Raw genomic sequence first — 14,141 nt, 5'->3', positions numbered from 1 at the left:
TCCACAGGGAAGCGGATGTAGCGGTGCGCCATGGCATATAGGGCATCTGTCACTGCCCGGATGCACCGATGCACCGATGTCTGCGATATGCCGGACAGGTCCCCACTCGGTGCCTGGAATGACCCCGTTGCATAAAGGTTCAGGGCAACCGTAACCTTGACGGACACGGGGAGAGGGTGTCCCCGCCAGTGCCACGCGGTGACAAGTGTGCCAGCAGGTGGCAGATGTGTGCCACGGTTTCCCGCCTCATCCGGAGTCTCCTCCTGCATTCCCGGTCCGTGAGGTCCTGGTATGACTGCCGGGGCCGTTACACACGGGGCGCCCTCGGGTGCCTCCTTTGCCGTGGGGCTGCGACGTCCTCCTCCCCCTCCTCGTCCTGTCGGTCAGGTGTCCCTCCAGCCTGGGCGGCTGCCGCCTGCCCCTCTGCAGCAGGCTGCGCCGCCTCTCTGGCACGCTCCTCCTCCTCCTCCTCATCCAGGGCAACATGGACATTAGCGGCTGCCGCCACAGCGGCCAACATCGCTGGATGATCGGAAAACATGACGGCCTGGTGGGGGGGGTGAACGACGACATGTCATCATTGCCCATATCCCCTCCTTCCCCCCAGCCAGGTGGCATGGACCGCATGGGTCCAACTGTTGGAGGCTGGCACCTGGCCAGGTGGACCAACTCACTTGCCCTCGCAACCCCCCTCCCCGGCACGGACCCCCCCAACCTCCTCCCCGGCACGGACCCCCCATCCCCCTCCCCGGCACGGACCCCCCATCCCCCATCCCCCATCCCCCTCCCCGGCACGGACCCCCCCCCCCGGCACGGACCCCCCCCCCCATCCCCCTCCCCGGCATGGACCCCCCCCCATCTCCCTCCCCGGCATGGACCCCCCCCATCCCCCTCCCCAGCACGGACCCCCCCCAATCTCCTCCCCGGCACGGACCCCCCCCTCATCCCCCTCCCCGGCACGGACCCCCCCCCTCATCCCCCTCCCCGGCACGGACCCCCCCCCCATCCTCCTCCCCGGCACGGACCCCCCATCCTCCTCCCCGGCACGGACCCCCCATCCTCCTCCCCGGCACGGATCCCCCATCCTCCTCCCCGGCACTGACCCCCCTCCCGGCACTCCCCCGGAGCCCAGCCCACTCTAACCACCCCCCCCCCCCCCCGCCGCACACACACACACACAACCCGAGACACACCTCTCCCCACACATTCAGACTGCGGCCACGCCATCGCCTGCCCAGCGGCCAACTCCCCAGGCCGTCACTCACCTCCACGCTGGTCGGCGTGAACCTGGAGCACAGGTTCACGCCGATGAAAAGGAGGTTTGATTTACGTCGACGTGAACGGTCATCACGTCGACGGGACTTCGGCCCATCCGGAAGGGAGAATATCGGCAGGCCGAAAATCGGCTGCCTTGCGCAGACCCGTGCCATTCTCCGACGTCAGTGGCGCCATTAACGCCCCGCCGACTTTTCTCCCTTCGGAGACTTCGGCAACCGGCGGGGGCGGGATTCACGGCGGCCAACGGCCATTCTCCGACCCGCTGGGGGGTCGGAGAATGACGCCCAAGATTCCTATCAGAGGTAGATAAGGACAACTAAAAACATTTGATGCATCCTAGCTTACTCCTCCAGAAAAAACTTTGAGTCCCTTCATCATAGGCTCAAACAGCTTCTGACATGATTCCAAAGTTTCATCTTCAGTAATTTAGCCAAATGTCCATCCCATGCGCTTATCAATCTTGTTTGAAGGACTTCCTGACAGCAATGCTACATTTCATGTGTACAAATTGGCTGCAACGTAGCCCGCATGGCTGTAATTCCATTTCAAAAGCAAATAATTGATTGACAGATACTTTGAGGTGTCTCGAAAACATGATAAAGTGGATTTCTTTCACGAATTTGAACCTTTGAACGCACCCCCCGCCCCCCTGCCGCACCCCACCTCCCCCACCATCCTACTGTGACAGTTTAGTTTGAAGATCGGCTGCTCATTTACTTTCTGTAGCCTGTTTATTACTTTGTAGAACTATAGGGGGTGATACAAACCCAGACCATTGAGTGCAAACTGATTTGGCGTGGGGAAAGGCAGTTAATATTGCCTGTGGGATTCATCTGTCAACGTGCCACACCGATCTTGTAGGTTTGGATTTTAATTTGCTCTTCTGAGTAGTCAAAAGGGACATCTGCTGTGAACCAGCAGGGCCTTTATTTAAATGTACGTATCAGGTTCCGATGATACTGGGTTCCACTGCTATTTTAACCGTGGGCTTGAGAGGAGAAACTATTTCTAACTGGGTCCATCTGGATGGAAGTGGAGTCAGGATCAGAAAAGTCCAAACATAGTAAGCCTTTACAGGTTTTTTGTCTTTCCTTACAGATCGAGTGCTCCTCAGGGCCTCCCAAGCACTGTCTAGGCCCTTGATACCCCTGATTCTGCCTCTATAATCAATTTACCCGAGTGGGGGAGGCGATTCCTTTGGCTGCAATGAAAGCCGCTTGTGGCTTAACATTGCGATCCCACCCACTGGCCATCAGGCTGCTTCCTGTCAGTTTGAAGCACTTTCAGTTAAAAGCTCTCAGCTTTCATACTACCAAGGTCAGTTTGCTATTTGCCTTGTGAGGCACGATCAATTGAACAAAGACTAGAGTCGGATACAACTGAGGCTTTATTGCTCTAAGATGTGTGGCCTCCCACAGCAGCTGACAAAATGGCTGCTGAATAGAGGACATGCATATTTATACTCCGCCTACTGGGTGGAGCCAGCAGGCAGGGACTACCGGCGAACCTGTAGTACAGGTCCTACCTTACATCGCCTAATATAGGAGCAACAGTGATTTACCACACCTTGACCTTTGCCCTCCTGATTCCTGCTTTGAGTGAAAATCAGGACATTGGGGCGAGATTTAACTAAATGGGAACAAAGTCCCATAGCCAGCACGTTTAGCTGTGAGTTTCCAAGCGCTCGCAATGCTGAGAAAAACAATGCTATCAAATAGTACTCGGGGTTAGATAGGGGGCTTCAGCGGGGAAAGCGCGGCTGAGGTCGCACCAAGCAGTGCCAGCCTGGTTCCCTGGCAGTGCTCCACAAGTTGGCAGTGCCACCTGGGGGCTGGCTGACAGTGCCAGGGTGCCCAAGAGACACCAGCAGTGCCAGGGGAACATCCTTCCCAAAGGGCATGCATCTGGGGGACCCCCATGAGAGCTGTCCCATCTGGTCCCCACTTTTGGATACAAGTACTGAATGGCACTCCCCCGAGGTCTCCAAGACAAAGGGGATAATTCCCAACGCCTCGGGTGCTTTGGGAAACTACATATTAGAGTGAGGCTAGCTGTTTCGCTCTTAATCTGCAGATCCTGCCCACAATGAGAGGGATTTACATCGCAACATCTCGCGAGAGTGCATTCGATCTCGTGAGGCGCTGCGAGCTAGGTAGATCCTGGGAGCGGGATTTCCCGGCTTCTATCAGCCATGTTGCATTGTGGCACGCTGCTTTTCGGCCGCAACGTGGCTGTTCGATCGCACCCAGAATGTCAAAGCTCCGATGCTTCTTTATCTGCTGGTGGATCTTTGACAATAAACTCACCAGACATTGGGATTACATCAAAATCTGGTGATATACAGCTAAAGAAAAACCTAATTTGGTTGGAGGAACAGATTGCAAAAGTTTTCCAAGGTTGTATCTGAAATGAGAAGATGTACTCCAGAGTCTACTTGCTTGGTAAGTTTACATTATAGATTATTTAGCAAACCAATACAGACTGACAAGATAATTACTTTTATTACCTTTATCGGACATGATAATAAAAAATGAACTCTCACCACTTTAGAGGAACTGAGAGTTATTTTTTTTAAATCCAGCTATTCCAACAATAATACAATGTGGGAATTGCAACCTGGCAACCACTCTTCAGTAATTGAATGGTGTTGTTAATATAAAATCTTTTCACATTGTTAAGCACATACACTACAGCCGCTCCAGTCCAGAATGCTTGGGACCAATGCATTTCTAGATTTTGGAACTTTCTGGATTATAGAATAATGTCAGAATGCCATCCTACAAGTGTGTGAACCACATATAAATATGTGGACATTAAACATGTAAAAACTAGTGTTAAGACTGTAAAAGGTGTGCATTTTCACATCCATTCATTTGAAAAATGGACTGATGCACAGGAGTCCAGAATAAAATTGAGTATCACACCTGGCTTGGGTCACTGTCAGTGCGGAGTCTGCATGCTCTCCCTGTGTCTGCGTGGGTTTCCTCCGGGTGCTCCGGTTTCCTCCCACAAGTCCCGAAAGACATACTGTTAAGTAATTTGGACATTCTGAAATCTCCCTCTATGTACCCGAACAGGCGCTGGAATGTGACGACTTGGGGTTTTTCACAGGAACTTCACTGCAGTGTTAATGTAAGCCTACTTGTGACAATAAAAGATTATTATTAAAATTTCTTTAAAGCTTAAAATTTCTAATGCATTCTGGAAGGCCATCCTGCTGGCCCTTCGGTCTCGAAATCTCCCGGTCGCCCGCTGGCAGGAGGTTCTCCCTGACGCGCTCCACTCCATCCGGTCGCTCCTGTGCACCGCGACTAATGAGACCCCTCATGAACATGTCTTTGCCTTCCCTAGGAGGTGCGCCTCGGGGTCTCGCTCCCAACATGGCTGACAGTTCCTGGAACCGTCCTCCTCCGGAAGCATGTGCGGAGCCATAAATCGGATCCCTTGGTTGAGAAAGTCTACCTCCTCCATGCAAACCCGCAGTACGCCTACGTGGCACACCCCAACGGGCGACAGGACACAGTCTCCCTCCGGGACCTGGCACCCGCTGGGTCCCCACCCACAACCCCCGACCTGATACCGCTCCTCCCCCCACAGTTTGCCCCATTCACCCCTGCGCCTCCCACCTTCCCACCAGCGAACCTCACCGCAGCAGGATCCGTCCCCTCACTGGATCCACTAAGGGGTGACGAAGAAGAGGACAACACACTCCCGGTGTCGCAGGTGACCACGTTGGCGCCCACATCGCCACCAGGACTGAGGCGATCGCAGCGGAGGGTCAGAGCCCCCGACAGACTCAATCTGTAACGTTTTGCTTCACCCCCGCCGGACCCTTTTTTAAACAGGGGATGAATGTGGTAAACACCACTGGTAACACATTGCATGTATTAGTGCTGACACTGCATTACAGGTACCACATAAATCCCATCCTGCTGGCTCCTCCCAGCAGGCGGCGTATAAAAGTGTATACTCTCCTGCGCTGCTCCCATTCTGGTTCCAGCTGCAGGAGGCACAACATCTTTTGCAATAAAGCCTCGATTGTTTCACCATTCTCGTCTCGTGGTAATTGACGGTACATCACAGTCAGTGAAGGCGGCGGGACTGGGTGGATTCCCAGTGGCGTATTATAAGAAGTTTAAGGACAAGTTGGCGCCACTGATTGTGGAAATATTTGAGGATGCGATAGGTTGGGGGGTTTTGCCGGCGGCGTTTTCCCTGCTGTTGAAGAAGGGTAAGGACCCGGTGGAGTGTGGTTCGTACAGGCCCATATCCCTATTAAATATGGATGCCAAGATATAGGACAAAGGTGCTGGCGGCACGGTTGGAGGGGTGACTCCTGAAGGTGATAGGAGAGGATCAGATGGGATTTGTGATCGGGCGAGACTTATGGTGTAGGTACGTTTGCTGTATAGGGAGCCGATGGCGAGTGTTCGCACTAACAATATGAATTCAGGGTATTTTGCTCTGCACCGGGGTACGAGGCATGGGTGTCCTTTGTCCCGCCTTGTTATTTGCATTGACTGTTGATCCTCTGGCCATCGTTCTGAGGAGCTCGGGGTTGTGGAAGGGGATAGTGAGGAGGGGTGGAGCATAGGGTATCCTTGTTTGCTGATGATTTGCTACTATACATCTCAGAGCCGAGCCCATCGGTGGGGAATATATTGGGGCTGCTCCAAAGATGTAAACGTATATAAGAGCGAGTATTTTATGGTGTCCCAACTGGGAGTGGGTGGGGGTGGGGGTGGGGGGGGTGGGGGGGGGGCTGCTATTTCGTAACCCACCAGGTTCTTGTTCTTGGGGGTGAAGGTGGTGCAGGATTGTGGTGGGCTCCGAAAGTATAATTTTACTAACTTGCTGGGGAGGGTGAAGGCTGACTTGGCAAGGCGGGACAACCTCCCTTTGTCGTTGGTGGGCGGGTGCAGGCATTTAAAATGAATTTGCTACCGCGATTTCTGTTCCTATTTCAGTGCCTGCCAGTCTTTCTACCAAAATCTTTCTTCAAGGAGATGGACAAATTGGTCACCTAGTTTATTTGCGAGGGGTGTAGGTGGCCAGGGTTAGGAGGGTGGTCTAGCAGAGAGGGCGACAGGCGGTGGGGGGGAGGGGGGGGCTTGGCTTCCCAAATTTACTGAACTATTACTAGGCGTCTAATGCAGAGAAGGTGCAGGGCTGGGTCAAGAGCGGGGAGTCCCAATGGGTTAAGATGGAGGAGGGCTCATTTAGGGGGTTGGGGTTGAGGACGCCGGCAACGGCACCGCTCTCAATGGCTCCGGGCAAGTACTCAGTGAGTCCGGTGGTGGTGGCAACTTTGAAGATCTGGAGGCAGTTTAGACAGCACTTTAAGCTGGGGGACCGGGTCGGGGGGATGTCGATTAGAGGGACTCATAGGTTCGAGCCGGGGATGCTGGATGCAAGGTTTTGGAGATGGGAGGAAAGGGGGATTAAGGTAATGAAAGATCTGTTCCTGGGGATCGATTTGTGAACTTGGAGGAGCTGGGAGAGAAGTATGGGTTGGCGTAGAAGGAAAGTTTTAGGTACCTAAAGGCCTACAGGCCCGAAATTTTGCAAGGAATGTTTTCCCGACCTTCCCGATAGCGCCAACCTCCTCGCTGTTGGAGGCGGTACTTTCGGAGGAGAGGTAGGAGAAGGGGATGGTATTGCCGATTTATGGGAGGTTTCTTGAGGGGGATAGGATGTACATGGAGGGGGCTAAGGTGAAGTGCGAGGAAGAGCTGGGGGGCGATGGGCGAGGTCTGTGGTATGAGGTGCTGCGAAGGGTGAACGTCTCAACTTCATGTGCAAGGTTGGGGTTGATACAATTGAAGGTCATGTATAGGGCGCACCTCACAAAAACAAGGATGAGCCGGCTCTTTGAGGGGGTGGAGGATGTCTGTGAGCGGTATGGGAGGGGCTCCGCAAACCATGTGCATATATTTTGGTCCTGGCCGAAGCTGGAAAGATATTGGCGGGAGGTATTTAACATCCATGTTGCATATGGATTTGGAGTCTAGAGGCCATTTTCGGGGTATCGGACCGGCCCGAGTTGCAGGCGGGAGCAGAGGCAGACGTTTTAGCCTCCGCCTCACGGATTGTTCGTAGGTGGATCCTGTTGGGTGGAGGTCAGTTTCTCCTCCCTGTGCCTCAGCGTGGCTGGGGACCTGCTTGAATTATTGACTCTGGAGAAGGTGAAGTTTGAGTTAAGGGGTGCGAAGGAGGGGGTTCTACAATTCTTGGGATTTGTCTGTCATGCACTTTCGGGAGTTGGTTAAAGGTTGAATGCTAAATGGGGAGAGGAAGGGAGGGGGGAGGTTCGTTTCTTTGATTTTCAGGTGTTTTTTAAACTTGCGAGTCGTGTTTTAGATTTTTGATTGGTGGGGTTGTTTTGTTGTTTTCCTGTTTTTTTTCTGTTTGTATGGTGAAAATGATGAAAATATGGCGAATAAAAAGATTTTAAAATAATTAGGAAAAAATCTAAAGTTAGTGGATTTCTTTGGAGAGGTAGTTTAACCTTGTGGAATAGGTAAATTGGTCACTCGATCCTGCTTCACCAATCGGTAAGATGCTAGCTTAACTGATTGTGGCCTCAACTTCACAGTGCACATACCCCGATAATGTTTGACTCCCTTCAGATGGACGTCCTTCACTCTTCAGCACGTCCTGCAAGACAAAGAACAAAGAACAAGGAATAATACAGCACAGGAACAAGCCCTTCGGCCCTCAAGCCTGTACCAGGCATGATATCACCTTTGGCCAAAACCCACAAGATAAGATGCATGATTAGACCGCGGGCCGGTGGGTGGTGGGGCTGAGGGTGGGGATGAGGGAGTGGGTGAGGGTGGGTGTGAGGAGGTGGTGGGGTGGGGGTCATGGGGAGGGTGGTGTAGGGGTAGTTGGGGGGGGGGTGTTGACACACGTGTCACGGAAAACTGCGTCACTGTCTGTGTGGAGTCTGCATGTTCTCCCCTGTGTCTGCGTGGGTTTCCTCCGGGTGCTCCGGTTTCCTCCCACAAGTCCCGAAAGACATGCTGTTAGGTGATTTGTACATTCTGAATTCTCCCTCCGTGTACCTGAACAGGCACCGAATGTGGCGACTAGGGGCTTTTCACAGTAACTTCATTGCAGTGTTAATGTAAACCTACTTGTGTCAATAAAGATTATTTTTATTATGTTCTCTGTGTAAATCATTGCAATGGTTATATCACAGAGCACAACCAGGAGTACAGAACACTTAAAAGTAAAATGTTAATGTAAGCCTACTTGTGACACTAATAATGGTAATAAAAAATTATAAAGATGTGGATGTTTTTGAGAGGGTACAGGAGAGGTTTACCAGGATGTTGCCTAGTCTGGAGGGTGTTAGCCATGAGAAGAGGTTGGATAAACTCAGATTGTTTTCACTGGAATGACGGAGGTTGTGGGGCGACCTGATAGAGATTGACAAAATAATAAGTGGCATGGACAGAATGGATAGGCAGAAGCTTTTTCCCAGGGTGGAAAAGCCAATTATTACAGGACATAAATTTAAGGTGCGAGGGGGAAAATTTAGAGGAGATATGCGAGGCAGGTTCTTTACGTGGAGGGTGGTGGGTGCCTGGAATGTACTGCCGGGAAAATGATGGAAGCAGATGTGATAGCGAGGCATCTTGATGAATACATGAATAGGCTGTGTCGTGTTGGGTGCTCTGCTACATAGACGAATCAACACGGTTGCGGATGGTACAACTCAGTTTTATTACTAACAATAACAACATCTGTAAACTGGTTACTGTGGTTCGTTCATTACCCTCTAACCTGTAGACCTAGCCCTAACACTGTCTTGGAGAAGCACTCAGCACATGGTGATTGTCTGAGTGACTTGCTGTGAGCTCTGTGCCCTGAGCTGTCTCCTGCTGGAATCAACAGGAAGTGTTGTGTTCCCCGTTTTATAGCGTGTATGCTCTTGCCTGTGATTGGCTCTGATGTTGTGTGTGTATTGATTGGTCCGTTGATCTGTCCATCAGTGTGTATGTATGTTTGCACCATGATGTTTATCTGAATATCATGACATCCTCCCTTTTTTACAAGAATATGTGCCTATGTGGTAATAAATATAGATGTGTACTGAGTGCAGCTGAATGTGTGTGTGCAATATCTACAACATGTACATGAGGCTAAACTATATACATAGGAAGGTGTCAGGTGCAACATAGCAATGAGGTTGTACCATAAACAAAACACGTGTAAACATCAAGCTTCAAAACGTAACGACAAAAAGAGAAAGATATTAACATTGTGGCTTAATACGTCAGTGAGTTCAATGTTCAAACAGGCTCATAAGTCCAGCCTAGTAGGTGGGCGACGAATTTGGGTTGACCATTAGGGTGGCACTAAATTCATCACCCGGATTGACACTGTTCAATGCACCGGGCAGTACGGTATCATAGTGGATAGCACAATTGCTTCACAGCTCCAGGGTCCCAGGTTCGATTCCGGCTTGGGTCACTGTCTGTGCGGAGTCTGCATACCCTCCCCGTGTCTGCGTGGGTTTCCTCCGGGTGCTCCGGTTTCCTCCCACGGTCCAAAGATGTGCAGGTTAGGTGGATTGGCCATGATAAATTGCCCTTAGTGTCCAAAATTACCCTTAGTGTTGGGTGGGGTTACTGGGTTATGGGGATAGGGTGGAGGTGTTGACCTTGGGTAGGGTGCTCTTTCCAAGAGCCGGTGCAGACTTGATGGGCCGAATGGCCTCCTTCTGCACTGTAAATTCTATGAAAATTCTATGATGTTCACTGGCATCGGCTGGTGGGTCCTGCTTGGAGACATCCGGTTCCTGTCAATGACCGCAACGCGGAAGGATTCCCGGTCATCTGTATCACCGGTTTGTATATCGTCCAGGTATGGCTCGGAGTATGTAGGCTGAATGGTCCGCACGTCCCTGCGAGGCTGTAGGAATTGGGGAGCGTTGGCAGGTTGAGCTGCTCGACAGCAGGCAGCGTAGTGGCCCATCTTGCCACAGCAGAGGCATTGTCGATTCTTTGCTGGACATTGCCGCTTTAAATGTGCGGATCCACAGTTGCCGCACGTCGTGACGTCATGGCTTCGTTGCGTCATCGCGCATGCGCAGTTCGGTCCTGCGTAGAGCGCACCTGCGCGTCACGTCCCTCTGCGTCGACGTCTCTTTTGGCGCGTACAAGCGCGGGAGGCCGCCGAAAGCACGCAAAATGGCCACCCTCGTCCGGGCCGCGGGCCGGGAGGAACTCAATCGCCTGGACCCGCTCGGCTTCGTAGGACCCCTGCCTTGCCGATTCGGTCGCGTAGGACCCCTGCCATGCCGATTCGGCCGCCTGGAATTGGGAGTAGTGTCTGGTCGCGTTTTCATGGAGGACGCAGGCTTCGATGGCGGTGGCTAGGGTGAGGCTTTTAATTTTGAGGAGCTGCTGGCGTAGGGTGCCCGAGGTGACCCCAAAAACAATCTGGTCCCGTATCATGGAATCGGAGGTGGCCTTGTAACCGCAGGACTGCGCAAGGATACGGAGGTGTGTAAGGAAAGATTGAAAGGGCTTATCCTTACCCTGCAGGCGCTGCTGGAAGAGGTACCTCTCGAAACTCTCATTTACCTCGCGCTGAAGTGTTGCTCAAGTTTGAGAAGGACCGTCTTGTACTTCGTCTTGTCCTCACCTTCCGCGAACACCAGGGAGTTGTAGATGTGGATGGTGTGTTGCCCTACCGTGGAGAGAAGGAGGCCGATTTTCCTGGTGTCCGAAGCATTCTCCCTTTCTGTGGCTTCTAGGAAGAACTGGAAGCGCTGTTTAAACAACTCCCAGTTGACGCTGAGGTTTCCAGCGATTTGGAGCGGCTGCGGCGGGCTGATGGTGTCCATGGCGCAGGATGGCGGATTCCTTAAGATGCGTAGGTAGGTCTCACAATTACTGGGTTCCAATCCTGGTACTATATCGTGTTGGGTGCTCTGCTACATAGACAAACCAACACAGTTGTGGATGGTACAATCAGTTTTATTACTAACAATAACAACATCTGTAAACTGGTTACTGTGGTTCGTTCATTACCCTCTAACCTGTGAACCTAGCCCTAACACTATCTTGGAGAAGCACTCAGCACATGGTGAATGTCTGAGTGGCTTGCTGTGAGCTCTGTGCCCTGAGCTGTCTCCTGCTGGAATGAGCAGGAAGTGTCGTGTTCCCCGTTTTATAGTGTGTATGCTCTTGCCTGTGATTGGCTGTGATGTTGTGTGTGTAGTGATTGGTCCATTGATCTGTCCATCAGTATGTATGTATGTTTGCACCATGATGTTTATCTGAATATCATGGGAATAGAGGGATATGGAACTTGGAAGTGCAGAAGGTAAATATGAGTGCTACTGATTATGAAACAGCAGTTAACCTTTTGCCCTGGTTTCCCTTCACCCCTCACTGAAAAACCAAGCACATACGCCCTTCCTGATGAAAGGCAAAGGCTAAAAGGCTTAGCAGAGCACCCTCAGATGCTCCATCAGGTATGGTAACTGCAGCATCCTTATAAGACCCCCCCACCCTCTTGATAGGGTAGCACACAGGGCCTTGCAGTGACCCAAGGTACAGATGTGGGGGTATGGTTGCCATGCACTGTTGTCTGTGATGACATGGCTGCCATGCACTGTTGTCTATGATGACCTTGGCGGGCGTCCTCTGGAGGGCTGAGACCAGGAAGGCCCCAGACTGCTTTCAGGTGCTGCTGTGTGGTGGTGCCACCCTCCTCGGCCTATGGATTTGGAGCTCATTCTGTCACAGGAAGAGTGGGGCGCGATGGGCTAAACACTCCCAGAGTCTCCTCGGGACATGCATCAGCTTCTCCTCTATCGTATGGTTGCTCGAGAGCCCCTGGCTTTTTCCTTTGGATAGAGGGGTAGCTGGAGTGAGGTCAAGATGTGTCTCTGGATGCCCACAAATGCCCACAACATGGAGTCCACGTCCTGCGCCATGGAGTGCACATCCTGCACCCTCCACCAGTACAGGGCAGAAATCTCACCCCCAGGTCTCCACTTCATCCGCTACCCTCGGAGGGTTGACCTGGCTGACACGATCTCCTCAGTCAGAAGGGCTTGAGACTCCTCCATTTAAATCCGAGGAGTGTATCTGACATCCCTTCCTGATATTCCCAACTTTGTCTTTGGAGCTCCAGCAACTGAGGCATGACCAAATCCAGAGGCACGTAATCTGACTGGGTCTCAACAGAGTTCTGACCTCCAGCAGCCTTCCGTGTGCCAATTCCCTGGGATGTCCCTGCCGTGGATCAGAGTCAGTGAGGCGCTCACCAGATTGAGACCCCGAGGCCTCTCTGCTGATAAGTCCCACCGAGGTGTGTGTCTCTGCAGTGATGGTGGGTGCAGGGAAAGCTGTGACGACTCTTCGATCTCCACTTCAGAGAATTCATTGGATCTGGTGTCAGGGATAAACACCTATGGTTGGCTGGTGGAGGCAGTGGGCTGCTCCACTGATGTGCCAGAGAAGGGAGATAACATTAGTGCATGGCAGGGGCATAACAATAGAAGAGACACGACTCACATTAGATTGGTGTGATGGATAATGGTGTTCCGTGTCCTCACTTAGATTTCTGGTGCCTACTTCTTTCTCGGTGCCGGAACGGCCGTGTTCCTCCCTGGCCAGCTGGTGTGCTCTCTCCTCGGATTGAGAGAGGATTTTGATTTTGGGCATCCTTCCACCTGTGTGGGATCTCTCTCTCTTTCATTATGTGCCAACTATTCCTTCATGAAAAGACATGAGAAGAGTGTAAGCTGGCCACAAGCCAGGCCAGATGGTAAAGATGCCTGGCATGTGTGGGTGGTGAGTGAGCAGGGAGGCGATGGGGCAGCGAGCTGCAGGAGAGATGAGGAAGTGTGTAGGTTTCAAGTGGTGGTGTCTCTTTAGGTGGCAATGAGTGAGCTACCAGTGGATGTGTGAGTGGGTGAGTGATGACAGGTGAGAAGAGTGACATACCTTGACTGAACAGAGGAGATCATTCACCCTTTTGCGGCACTGGATCCCGTCCTCCTCTGCAGGGAGCTAGCACTTACCAACGATGCCACCGCCTCCCATGTGGGGTTAGTGATCTTGCTCGAGGGTCTCTTCCCTATCTTTGGGAACAAGATATCACAATGCTCCTCCATGTTATCCAGCAGTTTGCCAAGAGATGTCTTGTGAATTTTGGGCCAGACTTCTAAGCAGCCCTTCCCTGCCTGAGACCATTAACACGTGTCTTGGAAGTGCTGGGCTGCCCTTGAAATGGAGCCCCACTAATTGAAGTGCTTAGCTGATGGTGGGGTGTGTGACTCAGAGGCCACCCGCCACAGAGGCAGTGTGAAACTCAGGCAGAAATGTTTTTTTGCTTAAGCATCCAAAAATACGCCGCAAAAAACACATCGCTTTTCCCACCTGAAGCTGCGCTGGACCAGAAAATTGGAAAACTCCGTTCAGAGAATGCAGACATTCCTGCCATGGAATGGAAAGGAGGCACAGATGACAGGGACTAGCGAACATCACAGTATGAAGTCAGAGATGGGAGACAGTGCAGTAGGGCAGTGGGCATGCAAATGAGCAATCATTGGAAGCATGGTGTACCCCTGCTGCAGGGAGGGGCAAGAGCTGTGTGCTTCAAAGGCAAAATGCACAGTTTGGTCTGCAGGTCTGTCCTTCAGTCGATGGGAAGAATCTTAACAGAATTTGGCAAAGTGTCAGGCTCAGACTGAACACTGGTGTGTCACTCTCCAGTTGTACAGACCAATTTTCTCTCCAAATTCTGAGCCACTTAGTCAAATAGAAATGAGTGGGCGTGGTTTATCGCTCTGGCTTGGCAGGAGACCATAGAGCCACCAACCAGTTACAAAGAGA

General features: G+C 52.0%; 2 long non-coding RNA genes across 3 annotated transcripts in view; one reads left to right on the top strand and one right to left on the bottom strand.

The window, feature by feature from the left end:
• Positions 1 to 14,141, top strand: part of LOC140429239 (uncharacterized) — a 160,645-nt gene that overhangs the window by 126,621 nt on the left and 19,883 nt on the right. The gene's annotated exons all lie outside the window — the stretch shown is intronic.
• Positions 7,884 to 14,141, bottom strand: part of LOC140429240 (uncharacterized) — a 149,759-nt gene continuing 143,501 nt past the window's right edge. The window contains exon 3 of one of the 2 annotated variants that reach the window (XR_011949018.1): positions 7,884 to 7,935. This is a non-coding gene — a long non-coding RNA (uncharacterized lncRNA). The remainder of the gene's footprint in view (positions 7,936 to 14,141) is intronic. The other variant, XR_011949019.1, reaches the window with a different exon arrangement.

This window comes from Scyliorhinus torazame, chromosome 9, assembly GCF_047496885.1.
Source record: "Scyliorhinus torazame isolate Kashiwa2021f chromosome 9, sScyTor2.1, whole genome shotgun sequence".
NCBI classification, from domain to species: Eukaryota; Metazoa; Chordata; class Chondrichthyes; order Carcharhiniformes; family Scyliorhinidae; genus Scyliorhinus; species Scyliorhinus torazame.
This window is presented reverse-complemented; position numbering and strand designations above follow the sequence as displayed.